The sequence below is a fragment of the Adiantum capillus-veneris genome, chromosome 20 (assembly GCF_014529385.1).
Source record: "Adiantum capillus-veneris isolate H3 chromosome 20, ASM1452938v2, whole genome shotgun sequence".
NCBI lineage: Eukaryota > Viridiplantae > Streptophyta > Polypodiopsida > Polypodiales > Pteridaceae > Adiantum > Adiantum capillus-veneris.
The window spans coordinates 40,760,149-40,783,810 of NC_140950.1; the positions used below are offsets into that span (position 1 = coordinate 40,760,149).

General features: G+C 41.9%; 4 pseudogenes; all 4 read left to right on the top strand.

The window, feature by feature from the left end:
* Positions 1 to 4,581: 4,581 nt before the first annotated feature.
* On the top strand, positions 4,582 to 5,167 carry LOC147432404 (uncharacterized; annotated as a pseudogene).
* Positions 5,168 to 5,738: 571 nt separating this feature from the next.
* LOC147432405 (uncharacterized) lies at positions 5,739 to 6,454 on the top strand (annotated as a pseudogene).
* Positions 6,455 to 6,462: 8 nt separating this feature from the next.
* On the top strand, positions 6,463 to 7,359 carry LOC147432406 (uncharacterized; annotated as a pseudogene).
* Positions 7,360 to 7,836: 477 nt separating this feature from the next.
* Positions 7,837 to 23,662, top strand: part of LOC147432407 (phosphoribulokinase, chloroplastic-like) — a 42,586-nt pseudogene continuing 26,760 nt past the window's right edge.

Here is a 23,662-nt window from a genome sequence, read left to right on the forward strand (position 1 = left end):
TACAACGACAAAAGAGGCCGTCAGACAAATGAAATAGACAGTCCTGCTGCACTCACTTCAGTATTATTGTTGAGCGCTTTGGAACACGCAGAAGTCAAATACTCATGGACGACATGTAGTTCTTGTAAAACAACTAATTCCCATCAAAGATATATTGCCATTCATGCACCTGACTACATAGAGCGTATTCTCTCTGCTCGACAAATACACACACAACTGCTTAGCATTATAGATGTATCAATAAGTGTGACAAAAACTACACATGCAATAGCACGAGGATCACTAGAGCGGAGATCATTGCTAGATACCCACTAATATCTTGGTCGAGTGCTGCTAGTCTACACTCTACAAGCCATCAGCTATCCTCCTCAAGCATTTCAGATGTCCTGGCTTTCAATATCAAGAACAATCCCATATTGCAGAGATATAAGTGCATGGCCGAACAACCACACAAGAGAATAGGGTTGTGCATATTGTCTGAAGAGGTTCTAGGAGAAATAATTCGTCGTCATTCAGAGGTACAACCCTTCGACTTGATGGAGCAAGCCCAGAATGAAAACAGCTTCTCAATTTTGGAAACATTGGCTGAGCCATCAAGATGGCACGCATATACTACATACGACACCCATGAGTTTGGTTCCATACAGCTCCGTAACGGATATATGCTTCTCAATCGTGTTGCTTCCTTCATGTACAATGGCTTGCCAAGCCGGATATCAGATTTCAAAGACATCACAATAGAGTCAGCTCTTTTTCCGTTCTTCTTTCCTTATGGACATGGCCAGTACAATGGGTAGATTCGATTCAGTGACTATATTCGAATGATAATTCACACCCTATTCTCTTTGTATACATTGTACAAGCCATACCTCCTGCTAATGTACCAGCTGAAACAGGCAATTTTGATCGCGAACAATATAACAACCACCATTTTGCAAGATATTGACAAGTACAAAAGAGCACACAAGAATGCAAACGACGAGGAAGCCATAAGGAACATATTCCGCTTCAATCTCCCAGCGACAATTGCTGGCAGTCCATCTTGGCATAGACGTTCATTAAAGGATTTGATCACCATGGTTGATGCATGGGGTTTGCCAAACATATTCATTACTTTCACAGTTGATGAAGTCACCGCCACAAAATGGAATGAGATCCGTACAATCGAGATGATAGCTTGGACATTCAATGCTGAGTTCTCTTGGAAAGATTGTCTAGTTGAATGTGCATTGCTCTTTCACAATCGATTAAAACAATTCATGAATCGCTATATCTTACAAGGAAACCAGATCCTGGGCCGAATCCATCACCACCTTGTAAGGTACGAGATCCAAAACAGAGGGTCCCTTCATGCCCATGTCATCCTATGGGTCGATGAGAACGACATCGAGCAAACAGCAACAGAGATTTCTGCTCATATTCCTGTTTCACTTGCTGATGACATACATGCAAGCACACTTCGTGAGCTCGTCCTTAACAAACAAATGCATGTATGTCGCAATGCATGTCACGTCCACAGCCACAACGGCAAATGCAAGTACGGATTTCCATACGACATTCAGCCAAATCCTTTTCCATCTCTAGATTCCCATTCCTTGAAGTGGATGTACTATCGGCCAACTCACGATGATTGGACTGTGGTTCCGTACCATTCAACTGTTCTTCTACTTTGGGGCGCTCATATGAATATCCAACGTGTCACAAATTCATCTTTGTCGTATTATCTACTCAAGTACACAATGAAGACTGAAGATATTGGACCATTGAACATATCTGCAGAAGCAGCCACCAAATTGGGTTTGGAAGGCCTCGACAAGATTAAACTGCAACTGATAGCTGCTGCTCTTTTGACTAAGCCAATTTCTGCCACAGAAGCTGCATTGAACTGCTTACAGATTCCAATCATAACAAAAAGCGACGCTGTATTCTACATAGATTCATCGCCTCCAAAACTCGGACAACATATTATGTCCAAATCACACAATATTGTGATGCATCCTGTTGACTTGTACTGTGCTAGACCAACCACCCTTGAAACCTTGACATTCTTTGAGTACCACAAAAACCACATTATCGAAAAACGTCGTCAAACTGCACAATCTACACCTTTGCTGGACAACTATGGCAATGCCATTAAACACCAGAAAAGATTGGTCAGGTTCACCGAATACCATCCAGGACACCACACAGAAGCCTTCTTCTACAACATCTTGCTACGTTATGTATGCTTCCGAAGAGAGACAGAGCTTCTATCAGCTGATAATAGAATGGGCTCTTACTTCGTAGAGTGTCAGACAAGGGATTTGATCCAAAGTAATGAGGACTTGGAGATGTACATTACAGAGTACACACAAAGAAACATGCTAGTCAGTGAACAAATCGATCAGCTTGTCCATATGATACTTCAAAAAATTGCATTGCGAACAGCAAATGAAACAATTACATCTTCAACAGATACATGGACCACCATCGAGTTAAGTCACTAGACATATTGAGGGAGTTCGCTGCTGTCAATGACTCAGAACTCACAACGGAACAGTTCAATATATACAACAAATTGTTGTATACCAAGAATGGCTTGCATGTCGTCACGGGGACACCGGGGAGTGGAAAAACACATCTTATCAGATATTTGACATATGATATGTCAGACGAAACATGAGCGTCATACTTGCTGCATCGACCGGAGCTGTAGCAACAAAACTAAGCAGCATCGCATCTACAGTCCATTATCAATTCAAGATACCAACAAGAAATCAACAATATCCTCTCTCTATTCATGAAACCGATGAACGATATTTGGATATAAAAGAAGCAGATATTATAATCATAGACGAGCTGTCTATGTTAACACGAACCACTTTTGACCTTATCATAAGACAGATTGTCAATGTAAGAAGCGGCACATTGACACATCCCTTCAACAACACATGTATTCTCTTGCTTGGTGACTTTGCACAGTTGCCCCCAGTTTGTAACCACGCACGAGACCTTTGTGAAGCATGCCATATCACAAGCTCGGTGCACTGACTGCATGCAACTTTCTACAAGATGTCATGCTCCGTATGACATGCAACGGACCCTGAACTCCTCCAATTCTTGACCATTATTCGTGAAAGAAGACCAACCACAGATGAGATCAATTGTACCTTGGGAGCATGCATTATAGACGAATCACATGTTCATGACTACATCAACGACTCCACTACAATAATTTGCACTCATAGATCAGACGTCCAACACTACAACAACCTTGCCTTGAATAAGTTGTACAATCAAATTGACATTACAAAAGTTGACCTGAAGACGAACGCAGGTAACATAAATGTACTTCGGCAATGGCTCCTAGACCCTAAGTTCAACGAGCTGGACTCGATCGCAATTGGGGCTCGTTGCATGATCACTGAAAACATCGACTTAACAATCGGTGTAGCAAATGGTGCAACATGTACTGTTGACGCCATAACGCATAACAACGAAGGTCAACTTATATGTATCGTCGTTCTCATTCATTGTACCGGTAAAAAGATGGAACTTCGTCGAACAAAGCATAAACGAACTGCAGTCAATGGCACATGGTTTCACAAATCCACATTCCCCTTGACACTTGCATACGCCATGACTGGACACAAGGCACAAGGTGCAACAATTTCTACCAAAGTTCTTCTTATCTTGAGAGATGCATTTGCACCGGGGCTTGCATACGTCATGTTATCGCGCATCACAGATCGGCGAAATCTCCGAATTCTCAATCTACCGACTCCTGATATATTTCGCCATGTTCCACTCCATGTTATACACGGAACTCATTAAAAATGTTTTGGTGGCTAGTAAATCATGTACTCTAATAGTTCATAAAATTTTCATATGCCTTTGGTTTCCAGCATCTGTGCAAAAAGTAATCTATAAACATATAACTAATGTCTCAAGAGTTCTTCCATTTTGATCTTTCGAAACTGTCATTAACTTGCACTGCATTCTTTGTAGCGTTATCTTGCGCTCTACTTTTGTCTCGATTCTTATGAACAATTTCTCATCACTTCTGCACAATTCTACAATTGGTTTTTTCAGTATGAACTCTAACCATGTCACCATTGTAGGCAACATAAATAACGAAGAGAATAAAATGAGCAATTCAAAGGTATACTGCTCTATAAACCATATCACATTATGATCCTGCAATGCACACAAAATACTGATCTCATTTGTATAACCTTGCAAAGACTTGTTACCCTTTTCAAGCAAAACATTGCCTCAAAGAAAAAACCCCAAATCGAACCACGTCAGTATCCAACAGAGAGACAAATGCATCTTCTTAACTTGGCAGGTTGCCGGCCGGACACTTACGTCAACGGTTTTGCAAACTATGCTGAACTACGATTGTTAATAGATAGATCCGTAAAGCAGCTCGAACAAAACAAGAGCATGGGTATTAAAAGAGCAACAGGTTAGCTCTACACACATACAATTTTCACTTTTTTTTCCTTCTTCTCATTGCTTTAAACATTAAAAAAACATGCTTTTTTACAAGAAATACAAATTTGTTTGTCCCTTCTAATACTCCTTTTTTTTCTAGGTCTAATGAAAGAGATCATTTGCAAACTATCTATAGAGATTGGCGTGCCCGAGGATCTCATGACAGTCGAGGATGGTAATCGTCTACTTCAATTGAAGACACGAATAAAGCCCTACATTCTTGAGATGTTGCACTATGGCTACGATGTCGCGCTCTAGGACCTCTTAGATACAACGAACAATGACGGAAGTGAGATCTTCGCAGGCTTCAAGAAACAGTGCAACGACGAGCCACCATCAATTACAGAACAAAAGCTGATGTGGCAACACAACAAAGATGTTTACAAAGCACGCTTTGGAAGTGACTATCCATACGATTTCATCAACATCGACAACCCACCCACAGGTGACACCACCATGAAAAAAATTTCAAGAAATACCCCACTCAATTATATAGTCTAATATTCTCAAGCTTCAGCATACAAACTTGCATTAATCCTGTTTCTTTCTTTCTTGATTTTGCTGTGCAGAACAGGACAACAAGCCTCAAGTTTTGCTTCTCGACCACGACAATCAACCGAGCAAAAAACAACGGACATTGAATACACCGTCTACTCCATCACATGCTGCCAAAACGGACGAAAGTACATAGGTGTCACAAACAATTTTGAAAGACAAAAGGCAGAGCACATTCGACAACCACCTTCAAAAATGCGATCCGACGTTAATCGCTACCAACCATTCGAAGAAAACTTCATTTTTGACATACTTTCCGTCTCCAAGAATTTACATGTAGCACGTACATTAGAAAAAACATTCATCAATACACATAGTAGTACAAGCTCATTTGGATATAATATTCTACGAGCTCATCCCCCTCACTGCAAAAAATACATGCTCTTGAAACAAAAAAGAAAGATCTAAATTATCCTTGTCGCTTTCGTGCACGTCTCAATGAAATCTGATTTTTTTCTGTCTGCTAACACAACATCTCTTTTTCTTAAGATGTTAAATGTCAATTTCCATATGTGCTACTGTATTCTATAGATGTTACTTAGCAAGGCCCACCAAGCAAGACTAGTTTATTTTAGAGAGCACAAAAACGAAACACACGCACACACGCTTTCTTGGGAAGATTATTAGTGGACGCAGCGAGTCTGAGGATGTTGAGAAGATCATGAGCGACATCGAGCGTTTTATCTAAGCTTGGGAAGGAGAACGCAATGGCTCTTATTGCAAAAGAGTGCTGCCTTGAATGTATGCTTTTGTGGTCACAATGATCCATTGCAAGAGGGAGAGGCTCCAAGACTTCTCTGTTGTAGCGATTCTCTCACCGACAGCAGGTGTACGCACGGAGCTGCATTGCTGACAGATCTGCCACACTTCTTTCCAAGGAGCCTTCATAGACCCCATCCGACCTTGCCCACATTCTAATTTCTCTCACATGATGTTGCTCCCATGGTTCTATCGTAGGTGCTTCTTCATCCTCGCATCCCTCCCTACATTTCCTTGCGCCTCTTTCGATGGGCATGCAGTTGTGCTCCCTTCTTGGTTGGTGACCTCTCCAACTCAAAAGCCCTGGCCACCTTCCTTACTCACCCACCCCAACTCCCACATTTGTCCTCTGCTCCAAGGGGTCACCTCTGCCGCTTCCAAGCCACTTTTTTAGTGCCTTGATTAAGCATTTGGGTGAGGCAAGCTTGCCAAGCACCACTTCTTTTCCATGCCCTTCATGTCTTGTGCCAGTTCTGATGTTTACACTTGCAATGCCCCTTTGCATGCCGTGGTTGGCTACAGCCTTGCTCATACTCCTGTCAGTAAATCGCTACCAATGTTATTGTCAGAGTTTCTAGGCCAAGCTCTGGCTCTGTTTGGCCACATGGATGGAATGGGAATCCAGCGAGATGTCTCCACTTTTAGCATTCTTATAAATGGCATGTTGAACTCCACAAAGCTCTGGTTGTGTTGATTCAAATGGAGACTAGGGGATGCATTCTAAATGGGATCACCTACACCAACCTGAGGGGCGGCCCGTTGAAGGCCAAGTAAGTTGACAAGACTCTTGTGGTATTTACTCAAATTGAGGAGGAGGGAATGCATGCCGAGCGTACAATAACCTGATGGATGGCCTGTTGAAGGCCAAGGAAACGAACAAGGCTCCAGTTATACTGACTCAAATGGAGACGAAGGGATGCATCCCAAATGAGGTCACATATACCAACCCAGTAGATGGCTTGTTGAAGGCCAAGGAACTCCACAAAGCTCTACTCAGATTGGGGGAGGACAACAACCTATACTGACTCAGATGGGGAGGAGGGGATGCATTGTAGACACAGGCACCTACAACAGTCTGATGGACGGTCTGCTGAAGTCCTAGGAGATTGACAAGGCTCTTTCCATACTGTCTCAAATGGAGAAGAGGGGATGCTTCCCAGACTCAGATAGAGAAGAAGGCTCCCAAATTGTGTTCACCTACATCGGCCTGGTCGATTGCCTCTTGAAGGCCGAGGAAATGCTTAATGCTCTTGATATACTGACTCGGGTGGAGAAGAAGGGATGCATGCCAGACGTAGTCACCTACAACGGCCTGATGGATTGCCTGTTGAGTACCAAGGAATTTGCCAAGGCTCTTGTTGTCCTGACTGCATGCCACACGTGATCACCAAAAAGAGCTTGATGGATGTCCTATTGAGGGGATGCATGCCACACACAATCACCTAAGAGAGCTTGATGGATGACCCGTTGAAGGCCCAGGGGACCTATAGGACATTACCGCATCAAGAAAACCTGGTCTTGTGTATTTACCTATTGCACAAATGCATCATCATCTTCCAAAAAGATTAGCAAAAAAACCTGCCCTAGCCTGTGCTTGTGTGTGTGTGTGTGTGTGTGTGTGTGTGTGTGTGAGAGAGAGAGAGAGAGAGAGAGAGAGAGAGAGAGAGAGAGAGAGAGAGAGAGAGAGAGAGAGAGAGAGAGAGAGAGAGAGAGCAAAAGATATGCATGGATAGACATAAAAAAAGGTTAGAGAGAGAATACTAAACAAGGCCGTCACAATGACGATGGAGGCACTGCCCATGGTAATGTTTAGTTAATCCAATAGTTGAAAGGAAATATGTGTATAGAATCAGAATCAGTGGCATGGCAGTACCAATCGTCCTCTATTGAGAAGCCACAAAGGCTTGATCAATGGAATGATATTGAGCCTTATTTTTCCTAGGCTTTATCCTCCTATGTATGAGCTACGCATCGCTTTTATCCCAAAGTGCATTTTCTATTGATAATCCAAGCATTCTTTTGTTGGCATACTGTTGATTATCACTGATGGGCAGCCTGGCAGGTTCGATGCTCGAGTTGCAGGAACCTCTTGATTTCAGCATTTACCTCGACATCAGTGATGAAGTCAAGTTTGCTTGGAGATCCAGGTAGATACTTGAGTAGCTATTGCCAGTACTGTTGAAAACTTTCAATGTTCATGTCTCAGGTCTATACTTGATCCAACCTGACTCGCTTTCCTTCTGCAGCAAGACATGGCAGAATGCGGACATAGTTTGGAGAGCATCAAGGCAAGCATGCAGCAAGGAAGCCTGACTTTAATGCCTTCATAGGTATGTAGCTGGTGATATCTTCTTGTATCATTGTGATCTCCCAAGGCCATGGTACAATCTAAATTTGTGATGAATGCAGACCCTTGAAAGTAGTATGAAGATGTAGTGATCCAAGTGTTGCCCACACAATTGATTCTGGATGACAAGAAGGGCAAAGTCCTACGGTATGCGCACGATAATGAAAGAGGATGTGCCTCCCTTCAAACACGTGCATTTTTTTTTATGAAGGTTCCACCATCTTTTGGGTGCCTTGTGGCCAAAAACTCACATGCTCCTACCTTGACTCAAGTTCTTCTATGGTTTTGATACGTACTACATAATGAGGTATGTTTTGTGCACATCGATATGTTTGTGCATGGCTATATTGCATATACATATGCCCATGCATAAGCATTACATAGGCATATGCATATCTCTATGTAGCGCTTAGGAATAGGCAGTGCCTGCCTATGTTGCATATGCTTATGCGCATTGCGATAAATGGTTCCAAGTCCGGGGGTTGTTATGATAGAATATGCTTGCAAAGCATTTGTATCGTTGATCATAATGTTATTTGTTGTGCCTACATTACCAGCATATCCTCGATTTGTTTTGTGCATCCAGGTGACTGCCTTAAGATGGATAGAAAGTTTGACAAGCTAGAGGAGCTTATTTATGTTGAGAGACATTTGAGCAACATTTCAAGCAAATTCTATGGAGAGATCACATAGAAAATGCTAAAGCATGCTGACTACCCACGTGTTCACAATGGCATTGGCTTCTTCTAAACCATAGTCAGATTGAAGATCCGAGAGGTCTATGAGGGTATCATTGCCAAGGAAGGTGCAAGCCTAGAAACTGTGAAGTCCTAAGGCTTTTCCATTTTGTAGGCTCTTGTATTGCATTTCTCTCCATAATATAGAGAGAGGCTCCATCCCTATATAAAATCCTTCCCCTTCTCATTTTTATGTCTTCCTCTGTACATATACGGTCTGTCCGATGAACGTACAAGGTTTCTTGTACAATACTTCTCTCAGGAAAGAAGTTCCTACTTTGAAAAACCTCATTGTTTTCTCTTCTTGCTATGTCTTAACATGCTTTATTTCAAGGCTTACTAATGGAAGCTAAACTTGTGGACAAGTCTGTGCCCTACAATGGAACGTCGATTTTGGATTTCAAAAACTTTAATGGCCATAATTTCCTCTATTCTAAATGTAGGTCAAGGCTCGTTGAAGGCCTTTGGATTTTGTTGCTGCAAAAGAAACACGCAAAGATCGTCTTTCCATTCTACTTATGCAATAAGCACACACATACTTTCTTATCATGCTATGAACTTGCAAATTCATAGTCCATTGTTACTTTTGAGTATCTTCTCCTTTATTGATTTTTTTTTGAGAACATTGAGAAATTGTTGCCATTAAGAAGTTAGAAAACCAATTAAAGTCTAAAGATGATGTTTTGCTTGTTTTTTGGAGGAATGTGATTGAATTTTTAGCATGCTGTGGGGGAACTACCGCTTATCCTATGGGGCTAAATGAGCAAGGCATTGTTGGCACTGTGCAAGAAAGTGGTCCTAAGTGGTCTAATTTACTCCTTGTTAAGATGCTACCATGAAGATCTAACAATACTTTGTGTAAATTTGCAACAATTTTTTCTTCTCTTCCTTGCATTCAAATAATTTGAAGTTTTAACGCAAGTTCTAGCCCAAGCTAAGATGAACCTTTCCTTGACATTTACCTTATTTTTCAATGATACTTTTTTTTTTCTTTCTTTGGAAGTTGAAAATTTGTGGAGTGTAGTAAATCCTTCACTTGTTTTTAGAGAGGTGCATCTCATGATTGGTAAGCTTGGTGACTCCATCTCATTATATACATACAAAATGTGAAGAGTACCTATCTCTAAAGAGATGATTATAATAAATTTTAGTTGTAGTTGAGGTTATGATAGCTCTAGTGAATTTTTCACTAGTTGTTGGCTTGCATAAAGGCATGGTTTAGCATTAGTTCTTGGGAGCAATTGTGGACAATCGGAGAAAATTGCCCAGCTATAGCCACATATAACAAGCTATTGATGGAAAAGTTTTTTTCCCGTAAAGGGGCATTAACTAAGCATTGTCTTATGTACATGTAGGTCATGTGAAAGATAGTTAACATTTGTTTTTCTAATTCTATAAAGAGAGACATGAGTAGTAGGTGACAGACTCTTTCTTATCTTCTTCATTCTGTACACCATTGTGATTTTCCAACTTGTTACAAAGGTGTGTAACTTGCACCGAATAGTCAAGGTGTGATGAGTTAAGTCTTATTACTTTTTTGATAAACGTTATTCTTTATACAAATTTCCTAGCCACAAGCTCTACTTCACATACACTTCATATACTTGCTCATGTTTTACCTTATGTACTCCTCATATATTTGCTCATCTTTTATCTTGTAGGCAGGCCTTGTGATTTTTTCACTTGTTTTTTAAAACAAAACCTTGACTTACACACATTTTCTGTGCAAGTGGCCGATCCCACAAGGTTCTCAACCATCTGACCCAGACTCCCCAACCGCCACTCACAAAAACACCCAAGAGAACAAGGCTTTGAGCGTGGGAGAGCTTGAGAGCTGTGAGAGTGAGCATGGCTTCATCATCAGTTTTGGAGACTCTCGTCCGGCGGCGAGAGACGACCTTGACATCGGTGATTAGAGTTGTTTTTGACACCAACATCAGGGATTTGCACCGATTCACATCGGCTAGACACAGATGGTCCATTGCCCGGTTGAGAGAGCTTCTCTTCACGATTCTCTCACCATTCTTCCTCTACGGCTTCACGCATTAGCTATTTGCATTGACACCTCGACATTGGTTTCAACACCGATCAGGTAGCTATTTGGGTAGCATGGTTTTTTCCACTGACGAAAGACGACATCGAGCGTTTTCTTGGCTTTGAGCACAAGCGGCTATGGCATCGACGCTTCCATCCGACGGTGGAAGACGGTATCAATGACACTTTTCTCGGCTTCTTGACCTCGACCCACAGGAGACGATAGAGCAGGAGCGACAAGGGATCTCCTCTATCCCCCATCCGAAGCGGCCCAGCCTTGACCTAGTCTCCACGGTGCTTTGACTTCGACGATTCTCTAGTTTTTGACTTTAACGACACACACAGGACACATTCAGCTCCAACGGCCCATTTTGGAGTGGGATTTTTCCTCGAGCGCGCTCAACTCTTGGATGATGTTTTCAATCGATGTGATTATCAATTGATGAGGTAGTGTGTGAGAGCAGCAAGCTAACTCGAATACCATTTTTTGGAGCTCTCATTGTAAAAACACTTATTCTTTTGATAAATCAAGAATATTGTAACTCCTATTTTTCAGATAAACTTTGTAATAGATGAGCCAGGGCTACAAGCTTCCAGATTGTATCAACCTATCATTACCCATCTTTAGTTAGAGATCCCAGATTATTAGTTTTGACCACCAAAAACCTTGGCTAAGGTATAAAAGCCAATTTTTGTAAGCTAATTTCAAGTTTTGGATAATGAAATACACAGCGTGAGCTAACGGCGCTTACTTCTCTCCTTCTCGTGCTTCCTACTCCCTCCTCGGTTGTCACATTACAGTCGCGTTTGTTGCATTGCAACCGCAAGTAAGAGTTCTATGCATTGACGTAAGCATTTCACATTATTTCCTAGCTTTTGGCGTCGCTGACCTGCAGCCTAATTTTATCATAAGTAAGAATTTACACTTCAAGATTAAAAACTAAACATAGGCAAGATATTGGGGCATCATTGCTAACCATTCAGGTGCATTCTAGGTCGAAAACGACTAGGTTAAAAATTCACTGTTGTTAATAATCGCAATTTTTGCACTTGACCTAAAGTGGGATTTGAGACCATAAGCATGTGTGCTTAGGTCTTATAAACATGTCCTAAAAATTTCGTTACGTTTGGATGTCATTTGATGCTACAACGGATGTGATTTGTTTGTCGATGAGCGAAGCGATTGGCTTTTGGTGATTTTAGTCACTCGAGTGTAACTTGAGTTAGATACGAGTTGTTTATTGTTTTTCAAGAGATTGACAACCTGTTGTAGCCTCTATGCACTAGTTGAGTCAGCTTCATCTCATAGATTGACAATTTAATCATGGTTCTCTCTAAATCTGCAATAAGATAGGAGTGAGGTTAGATACCTGTCCCACTGTTAACCCTCACGGCTCACGGACACCCTATCACCTACGATGGAAGTTCTAACCTATGGCGGACATTGTATTATTTATCGGGTAGAGTCAGGTACCGGGCTTGTCGGTCCAATAGGAAAAGGGTAAGAGTGATCGCCGATGAGAGGCGCACTCTAACTGGAACATTCAAGGGATTAGTTGGCTAAGCATGGGCGCCCAAGTGTGAATGTGGTGAGCTCATATAAAAGTCAACTAAACCTAAAATTCAGGGATTCTCTCATTTGTGCAATTGAAGAGTGCTCTTGCTCCATCTCCTTCTTCTTCTTCTTCATCTCTTTGTGTGTGTGAGAGAGAGAGAGAGAGAGAGAGAGTGAGAGAGAGGGAGTGTGTGGGCGATCGAGCATTACGAAGGCACGACGACGGTGAAGCGGTTGAGCGCGGCGTAGCGGCATCTCCTTCTTCTTCGCGACGAGGAATCCTCCACGAAGCAAGCGTAGAGCGGTGAGTGACACACCATCGCCTTCTTTGAGCTTACTAGTTTAGGCTTGTTGTGTACATAGAGCCATTTGTGGCTCACACACGGTGTATCGGCAAGTTCCTTGCATTGACACGTGCGACATATGCGCACATTTTTGGCGTCGCTGCCGAGGAGTGCCATACATGAAGCTCGAGTAGCACTCTGTGCTTCTCCGTGGTGCAATTTCTATTGTAGGAAAGGTAAGGAAGGAGTGTGTGTGTGTTGAGAAGAGGGATTTGGTGTTATATTGTGTGTTTTTTTTATTAATGGAGTTTTCAAAGGTTCTGTGTTTATTCTCTGTGTATTAAGGTAGTTAGTTTTCTTTGTTAATAGAGATTTCAAAGGTTCTGTGTTTATTCTCTGTGTATTAAGGTAGTTAGTTTTCTTTGTTAATAGAGATTTCAAAGGTTCTGTGTTTATTCTCTGTGTATTAAGGTAGTTAGTTTTCTGTGTACAGTAAGTAGGAAGTAGATTAGTGAGAGTTAATAGAGTGGGTTAGTGTGTAAGAGTAGGTGTATTAGTTAGAAGTAGGTAGAGAGAGTGTGTGTGTGCTCTCGTGCAGGCCGCGACGGCCTTATCCTTTTAAAAAAAAAAAAAAAATTAAAAAAAAATTTAAAGGTAGGACCGGGATCGGGAATATCTCCCAGACCCAAGCCCAGACCCAAGCTCAGACCCAAGCCCAAGCTCATGCTCAGGCCTAGGCCTCAGTCGCCTTAAAAAAAAAAAACGAATTTTAGCTTCACACGTAGCTAAAAATCGATTTTTTGAGGACCAACGGAACGTCAAATGCCCGAAAATTGTGTTGTAAAGCACACAGCAACCCTCTACGTGATACGCTCGTTTCGAGCTATCACACACTTCAATCAAAAAAATCAAACATTAAAAAACATTCAAAAAACATCAAAAACATCAAAAACATCAAAAACAAGAAAAAATCAAGTAGAAAACGGGGTGCAAAACACCCACAAAACAAAGCAATTAACCTTTGAGAGTACTTGCCGACACTTGTAGGGCACCCAAAGCACATGTATCTACTCTCTGGTCATGTACTAGAGTCCGAACAACTAGCTAGTGCTTCGATTTACGAGGGTACTCACTATCCTTCCACGCTAGGGTCTACGCCCTCGGCGGGGACCCAAGGTAGTGTAACCCAAGACCCAAATATAGCGGCTAGCGACTCTTCCTCTGACTACGATATTATGGAAGAGCATCTTACACAAAGCCCCGGGGGAACAAATGAAACCATACCTAGTTGGGCCCAACAACCTGGAACTAGTGTTTTTAGCCGTTTGATGGAAACTTTTAGTAGAGCTACGCGCTCTGAACCTACGGCTAGTGAAGTAAACGAAGGGGGTGGGGAAGTAGAATCACCATTCACATCTCCTGTAGACCCCACACTCCCTCAGAGTGTCCACGTGGACATTCTACCTACCTCATATAATGAGGGCCCTACCGAGCTACCACCTTCCAAAGTCGCCTCTAAGGTAGCTGTGACTAAAAGTCAAAACACGGGAAGCAACATTGCATCCACCTCACGGCAACCCTCTAGTACACCAAGTTTGGACGGGGTATTTCTCAATGAAAATTGGGAATATGACCTACACATAGAGACTATGACCGACCTATACATGGGCTACACATACCATGTCGGTTGGTTAGAAGTTGTACAATCCACATCTAGTGCCACTAGTCTAGAGGAACAACAACACATGATCTGCAATGTCATCCATAGGATTATCCAGTCCGAGAGGCAAAATCGAGGAATAAACATACCTTCTACGGGTCCTATGCGATTTTTAGACACGGGCAAAGGGAAACAACCCACTCTATCACAAATAAAGACTCCTCCAGTGAGTCCCATCGATCCCCCATATGTTGTTTTGCCAGGGGTCTCAATGCAATCTGAGCCCACAAGTGATAGCTTTACTTTTCCAAGTCTAGCTCATCTTTCCTTGGATGACACCACGGATACCATGCCTACCCCAATGATGGGCATGCCAAGAAACACACCATGGACCTCGTTTGTTAGTAAAGCACCACTACATGGTAGCGCAATGCCTGCAATAGTACCTACAAGTGCGTACCAATCGTATGCACCTATGGGTCCAGGTACTCATGTAGTCCCTACCCCTCCCATTGTTTCAACTACCTATGCTCCACAACCACAATACACAAGTTCTTATTTCCATGGGACTATACCGGCTAGCATTAGCGTGTCACATCCGACGTCTGCTATGCTTAGGGCCACTCATATGAACTATGGACCACCACATGGCACAACATCGTACCCAACGTGGAACCCAAGGGCTTCCTATGCGCCAAGCCCAATGCCAATACCTACTCCACATGTAGTCTCTGGAGCGCCTTCACCCACGGTGCCTGCTCACTTAGGTGACTTGGCAACATTTGCTCAAGCTATTGGTCGATCTATTGCTGAGAATATGTGTAACACGCTTGATAGAGAGCCTAGAAGTAAGGCAGTACAAATAGCCAAGCTCACACAAAAATTTAGTGGAGACGGGGATGTGAGAAAGCATATCGAAGTGTTTGAACAAATATGCGATTCTCTAGGAGAACACAATGACCTACATAAGAGCAATGCTTTAAGCCTAACCTTAAGTGGAAAGGCTGGGGATTGGTATAGAACCCTAAGGGTGGAAGAAAAAACGATTTACCCTACTCTTAGGAGACTGTTCTTAAAAGAATACATACGAGAGGGAGTGCTTTGGGGTGTAGCCTCTCAGCTCCAGAAAGCCCAACGAGAGGAAGGAGAGTCGGTGAGAGACTTTATAAGTCGCTTGAAGCATTTGAATTCTTGTTGTAATCCAAATGAGTGCTTCAACAATAACCAATTGCTTGATAGATTCATTAGGGGATTACGACATGAGGATATCTACAATGGCCTGGTCATTAGAGGTATCACCACTTGGAAAGCAGTCACCACCAATGCGATCCAATTGGAGGATAATTTAATGATTCAAGGAGAAAGAGTGTCTGTTGAGTCTAAATCTATTAGCTTACAAGCATCGGGGCATCAGCCAATGACTCTAAAGCCTATTGCTAAGGAGCCAAAGATATCCGAGATGACTTTAGCAGATCTCACCAAGGCTATTCAAGAGAGTCTTAGAGACAATCGTGCTCCGCAATACAATCATATGTATCCAAGAAGGGAGCAACAATGGTGCTCAGTATGCTATGGACCGTATAGTACGAGTGAATGCCCTACTTTTAGAGTAAAATTCAATGGGAACTGCAATGCATGTGGGAGGTATGGTTATCAAGCTAAGGATTGCATAGTATTTAAGCGCGTGATGGCCAACCTTAGCATGGACAAACACACCTCGAGTGCCTGCCTTGATGCCGGCCCCACCTCTTGAACAAACAATACAACACAACACATGGTCCCTAGGGCCCAAAATGTTGTTCAAACAACACCCTTACCACCTCCAGTGCTAGGACCGCAACCACCACATCTGAGAATCACCTCTGTGAATCAAGTGGGTTGTGAGTCATCTATTTCTTGTTTGGAAGTCTATGAGGAAGATATAGATCCTAATATCGCCTATGGGATGGATGTGCTTGAAGAAAGTCCACAATACTACATGGAGGACTATTGGGGACAAGTCAAACCTGTATATCAAGTAGCTGCTCTTGCGGCAAGAGGCCAAAATATCAACTACACTGCTAAGAGACCACCTCTTCAATGCTATGAGTGTGGAGGTCCACATCGTGTAGCCGAGTGTCCTATTAGGCTACAAAAGAACGCCACACTAATGCAAACCAATCAAGCGAGCACGTCTACAATACCGATACTCATGTGTAATCGATGTGGCATAGATCATTTGATTGTCCAATGTCCAAATAATCCAAATGCACCGAAGATCACGCCATTAAACTTGATTGAAGTTACCGAGGAGCCATCACTAAGTACACCCGTGGTACCAGTAAATGTACTCACACGATCGATGCTCCAAAAACAAAATTATATTCTTGAGGAAAGAGACACGACATCAATTGCCCAATCTCAAAAAAAGAAGAAAACACGAAGAAAGAGATCGCACAAAGTAGCAAAGTCATATCCCAGTTCAAAGACCAACATAGGGACTGGTGACGACCCCGTATATATGAACGACGCTGAAGAAGATTCTGATTCAGGTGAAACCATGGAGACCAAAACAACCACTAACATAGAAACCAACAAGGAATATCTTCATGAGCCACAATGGCCAGGATCCAAAAAGAAGATAGGAACTTACCCAAACCCTACAGAGGAGATTGAGCGAGTCAAGCAATTAAGGAGTTTGGTAGAAGATACCCAAAGGGATCTAGAACCAGCACCTAGGAAGATCCAGATTACAGACACCATGTTCCCTACGCAACAACAACCTAACCAAGTCCATAGACCCTTGGACATACCTAGTGTCATCCAAGAAGAAAGTGACTTAAAGTCATGGGAAAGTGGGCGTACTCACTTCTTGATGGAAAGAATGTTTACAGAGGGACTACCTGATCCTATCGAAGAAATAGAAATCCCATCTTCGCCACATCAAGGGACTGAAGTCCAAAAGGTGCCGTTAAACATTGCCAAATTGATGGATTTCATGTCTTCAGAAGTTAGAACCACCATCATGTCCAAACTATATAAAGACCACGAGCTAGTCTCAGCTCTTCGAGCCTTCCTCAATGGAGAACTGAAGTTTGGGCTACCACAATTTTCACAGATGGATGGAGCTGGGGAGATGCCAATAGAGGAGGAATACATAGATCCACAACCCAACCTAGATGAGAACCTTGTTATAGAAATACCTGTTAACAAGTTGGGACAATACTTTGAGGGTGATGAATCTAATGCAACTATACCAATCACTACTAAGGGATTAACTGTGAAGGGAATCCTTGATGGTGGCGCTGGGGTTAGCATTGTGACTAAAAATTGTTGGGAAACTATGGGAAGACCTCACCTTTTGACCACAACCATAGTAGTGAAGATGGCCAATGGGTCTATTGTTAAACCTATTGGGATGCTAGAAGATCTCAAGATCAAGGTCTTTGGACATAAAATAAGAGTTACCTTTATTGTTATGGATTTCTCCAAACACACTATGGAATCGGAGATGATCTTAGGACGTCCTTTCATGAGGGAAGCAAAAATGGTGCATGACTGGTCTAAAAACCATGTCTACTTGCAGTTCCAAGATTCTTTCATTCGAGTGGATCTTGTGACGGGTCGAGCACATCCTCTAGGAAACAGGTTTATGATTGATCATAGATCTGACACCACATTTCACTCAGCCCCATTGCAGTATTGTTACACGTGTAAAGCGGACACTGATGTTGGGGAAGATTCTCCTTATATGGATGTACCACCTGGGATGACTGAGTCGGACAATGTGGATTGGGTCCACCTAGCAGCAACCATAGACACTTGGGGAAATAGGGGGACAATCTGGGTAACACCTGAGGGGGATGAAATCCCCGTACCCTTAAATATGCTACAAGCAATGCATATAGCTTCTGAAAAGACTCATTCTTATATAATGAAGAAAATATACAAGTGGGTCTCTAAAGCTTCTTTAGCGACCATAGCTAGTGCTAAAAAACAGAAGCCTTGTAAGAAATGTACCACTCGCTCCAAGAAAAGTAAGAAAATGTGGCTTTGGATTCCTAAACGACTATTGGAAGCCCAAGGCTACTATCAAAGAAATGATCAAATCTGGGTGCCAAAACGTAGATTGTGTTCTTACTTATCACCTGACCCATGTGAGACCAATCTCGTAGCTCCAAAACAAATCAAAGATCGCGGAAAGAAAAAAATCACAGAATGCTACACACACGCTCCAGAGCTAGTTTGGGTACCGAAGAAAGAACGATTTGTTCCACCTAGCTCAGGAAGGGGGGAGGCCCATGAAGCTTCTAGCTTCTCATGTAATGCATCCATAGAGGTAAAATCTTCTCCATAGCCTCCACCTACAATAGTGGACCTCCATAAAGCTACAAAGGAATCCACACCTCCTAGTGTTCAAGAATCACCTGATGAACCACTTCAAGTTCGATCATGGGAGAGTACCTTACCACCTTTACAACTCGATGACGCACCTAAGGTAAGAGAAAACTACTGGAAAAAATCTCCACCTATTACCAACTGGAACAATTGGTTTCAAAGGGTGACGAGCTCATTTCAAACTACATGATCTACCCAAGGAAGGGTGGAGTGTTTGCTGACATCCATCATTCACTTGCTTCCCTCTCAACCTTGTTTCCCTGACCTCTCAATTTCCCAATCTTAGGGAATGTATATATAAAGACTTATATACACAAAAAACAAAAATAATAAAGAGCAAGAGAAATTAACAAACGAGTATGCACAATAAAAATCAAAATATTGACCGAGACCTACACATTCACATCCGGTACACTGAAGTAGAAACCTATGCCATAAAACACCTTTGATCCTCATCACTTGAGTGATGGAGAGTAGGTAGAATTAGTACGATAGGAGTGTTTCTGTTCTAGAGTTGAGTGATTAGCAAAGTTCTTTCTTCCCACTGATGTGCCTCCTAGAGGTATTCTTTGTGTTTCCTTGTGTGTACAGGAACGTGTTGCTGTTGTTAGTATTTGGACCTTATGGAATCTTTCTCTCGTTCACACTTCAAATCAAGCGCGACCATCAACGCAAACAGGTGTTTCTTGTCCATTAGCATTGCCCCTTATCTTTTTTGCATCCATGTGTTTGTCTGCTTTAATTGTGATTGGTAGCATAATATTCAACACATTTGATTAGTATCAAACATTTAATTCAATGTAATTTTTTGTCATGATCACTTGTTTAGGTTTAAAAATCAAGCAGTCCGACTAAGCTAGTTTGACCAAGTTAGGTGTTAGAGATCTTCTCTTAATACCATGGGAATGCCTTCCTAATAATCAATGGTTACTTAGGTTCTTAATCCGATTTAGGTAGCATTGTGTGAAATGTACTACGACTTTCTAGTGGGCTTGACCCTATTGACCTTTAGCTTAAGTATTATAAAGGGAGTTTACTTGTGTGATGAGCCTGGGGAGGTGTATCAGTGTTATATGACCCCCCAAAGTTATAAAATTAAAATGTTGAAAATGAACAAACAAAAAATCAAAGTGCCACAATGTAAAATCTTAAGCTGGAAGAGAAATCTCAGTTTGATTTGGTACTTCACTCACATGTATCGCCTATGGTACTAGAGTCCTAGAGGTTCCCAGTATGGGCGCTTTTCCTTGAAAAGCAAAAAAAACCAAGGCATACAAAATAAGCACACACATCAAAATTGAATCACTGTGAAAAGACTTTGGGGGGTCAAAGGAAAGGTAATCACTCAGGCGATGATTTCATGATAAATTCCTTTTATCGTAGCTTAACTACAAGGTCTTCTAGGTATAGCCTCTAGTCAGCCCTCGAACATGAAATACTTGGCTCTCGCGATTAAACAACTTAATTGACCAGAGAAAATTAAGAAGCTTACCCATGGTATTAATAGTCGATCTCTAGTGCCTTTCGACCGTTAAATTAGCGACCGCATACTTGTTTAATTTTTTACCTTTACATCTGTTTATGCATTTGATTACATTGAAATTTAATGTTTATTGCTGATAAATTGTTTAAAATTCTGTTACCAATCAATTTGTCCGCCTTAAACTGCATATGCTTTTTAATTGCTTATGAGAATGCAATTACTGTGCCAATGTTGTTTGATTTTGCAGTGACTGAAGAAGGCTAATGACATTCATCTCAAATGCTCTTCCACCCCGACGAACGAGCTTAAACTCAATAGCTTCCGAGGACGGAATTTACATCAGGAAGGGGGGCATGTTAACCCTCACGGCTCACGGACACCCTATCGCCTACGATGGACGTTCTAAGCTACGGCGGACATTGTATTATTTATCGGGTAGAGTCATGTACCGGGTTTGTCGGTCCAATAGGAAAAGGGTAAGAGTGATCGCCGATGAGAGGCGCACTCTAACTGGAACATTCAAGGGATTAGTTGGCTAAGTATGGGCGCCCAAGTGTGAATGGGGTGAGCTCATATAAAAGTCAACTAAACCTAAATTTCAGGGATTCTCTCATTTGTGCAATTGAAGAGTGCTCTTGCTCCATCTCCTTCTTCTTCTTCTTCATCTCTTTGTGTGTGTGTGTGAGAGAGAGAGTGAGAGAGGGAGAGAGAGGGAGTGTGTGGGCGATCGAGCATTACAAAGGCACGACGGCGGTAAAGCGGTTGAGCGCGCCGTAGCGGCGTCTCCTTCTTCTTCGCGGTGAGGAATCCTCCACGAAGAAAGCGTAGAGCGGTGAGTGACACACCATCGCCTTCTTTGAGCTTACTAGTTTAGGCTTGTTGTGTGCTTGGAGCCATTTGTGGCTCGCACACGGTGTATCGGTAAGTTCCTTTCATTGACACGTGCGACATACGCGCACATTTTTGGCACCGCTGCCGGGGAGTGCCATACATGAAGCTTGAGTAGCACTCTGTGCTTCTCCGTGATGCAATTTCTATTGTAGGAAAGGTAAGGAAGGAGTGTGTGTGTGTGTGTTGAGAAGAGAGATTTGGTGTTATACTGTGTGTTTTTTTTATTAATGGAGTTTTCAAAGGTTCTGTGTTTATTCTCTGTGTATTAAGGTAGTTAGTTTTCTTTGTTAATAGAGATTTCAAAGGTTCTGTGTTTATTCTCTGTGTATTAAGGTAGTTAGTTTTCTGTGTACACGTGTCAATGCAAGGAACTTGCCGATACATCGTATGCGAGCCACAAATGGCTCCAAGCACACAACAAGCCTAAACTAGTAAGCTCAAAGAAGGCGATGGTGTGTCACTCACCGCTCTACGCTTGCTTCGTGGAGGATTCCTCACCGCGAAGAAGAAGGAGACGCCGCTACGGCGCGCTCAACCGCTTTACCGCCGTCGTGCCTTCGTAATGCTCGCTCGCCCACACACTCCCTCTCTCTCCCTCTCTCACTCTCTCTCTCTCACACACACACAAAGAGATGAAGAAGAAGAAGAAGGAGATGGAGCAAGAGCACTCTTCAATTGCACAAATGAGAGAATCCATGAATTTTAGGTTTAGTTGACTTTTATATGAGCTCACCCCATTCACACTTGGGCGCCCATGCTTAGCCAACTAATCCCTTGAATGTTCCAGTTAGAGTGCGCCTCTCATCGGCGATCACTCTTACCCTTTTCCTATTGGACCGACAAACCCGGTACCTGACTCTACGTGATAAATAATACAATGTCCGCCGTAGGTTAGAACGTCCATCGTAGGTGATAGGGTGTCCATGAGTCGTGAGGGTTAACACCCACATTTGGCGCCGCTACCAGGGATCGAAGAGACCTAAGCTAGGGAAAAACACGAGAGTCTTATGAAGTTATCCTTTAACTTTCTTTAAGAACCGTATAGCCTAAGATTGTCGTCTTTTGTTGTGTAGAGGTAGCTTGGAAGTAATCGTACTTGCTAAGTGCCTTTAGGATTGTAGGATTGTAGAATAGATTAGAATTTTGAGGATGATTGATAGACGAGACAAGTCATAAGATCAATGCTCAAAAAACCATAAAAAACATGACAACGGGACACTTTCCACAATCCCATTGCATGAGATCCTAGGAGTAGGGTAAGTAGGATCCGATGTGAATTTCAGAACATTTCTCTCTCCGAAAGAATCACTGTGAGTGTTATTTGAAGTTGCAGAATCTTAGGTCTACGGCTAGAAATAGCACGAAAAGACTCCAAACCACTCAATCCAACTGGAGAGTATGCTTAAAAGTTGTATGAACCAGAGGGTAAGCTCAAGGACACATTGTGGTAAAAATTTTAAGAGTTTTCAAAAACTTAGATTATTTACTTTTTCTTGATATTTTAGGCCAAATTAAGTTTTGACTTGATTCATGGGCTTAAAATAACTCATGAAAAGACTGTCCATTGAAAAAGTGCAAAAAAATATTCATTTTAAGCCTGAAGTAAATAATTGCGATTATTTACTTTCAGCTCAAAATAAACCAAGCTTGATACCAATGACTCATTGCATGTCTACAAACAACTTTTGTAAAGGCCCATAGAATTTGGATCACCAAACTGACAAAAAACTGGGTAAAAACTAAACTTTGTACTGACTTTCGAGAACTTGAGTGTAAATTCAAAAAAAATTATCCAAACTCAATGAAATTTGATTCATAGGCTTATATTGATGTGATAGACATGTCATGCTCGCTTGACAAAAAATGGTAATGCAAAAAGTTGCCAGAAGTAAATAATCGCGATTATTTACATCTATCCCATTTTTTAACTTTTTTGACTAAGTTAGCCTACCACTAGTTTGACCATGTTGTAATAAGCCCATAAACCAAATTTGATTTGGATCATTGGATTGAAAATTGTGACCAAATTTGCAAAGTCAATCTCTGCGGACAGAAAACTGATGACCATTTGACCAAAAAATTGTCCAAACTTGATGAAACTTGGCTAGAGACCTTAAGTTGAGATGCTTAACAGATTTGTGTCAAGATTGGGATAAAAATTTGTAAATAATCGTGATTATTTACATTTGCTTAAAAAATTGGCATTCTTGCATACTTGAGCATACCACAAGGTCAAGCATATCAAGTAGACCACACAATTCAATTTTGGTCAAAATTGGATCACAAAAGTGAGACTTAAGCCAGATTCTTGAAATTAGAGTCTACGAACACGAAACTGTTGATTAACTTGAACAGATTTTGTCCAAACTTGTTAAAACTTGTCCAAGGACATTCATAGGTTGTATACTTGGCAAACCAAGCCAAAAGGTGCAAAAAAATGACAAAATTAAATAATCATGATTATTTACTACTGCTACACAGAGCCACCATTTTTTACTTTTGAA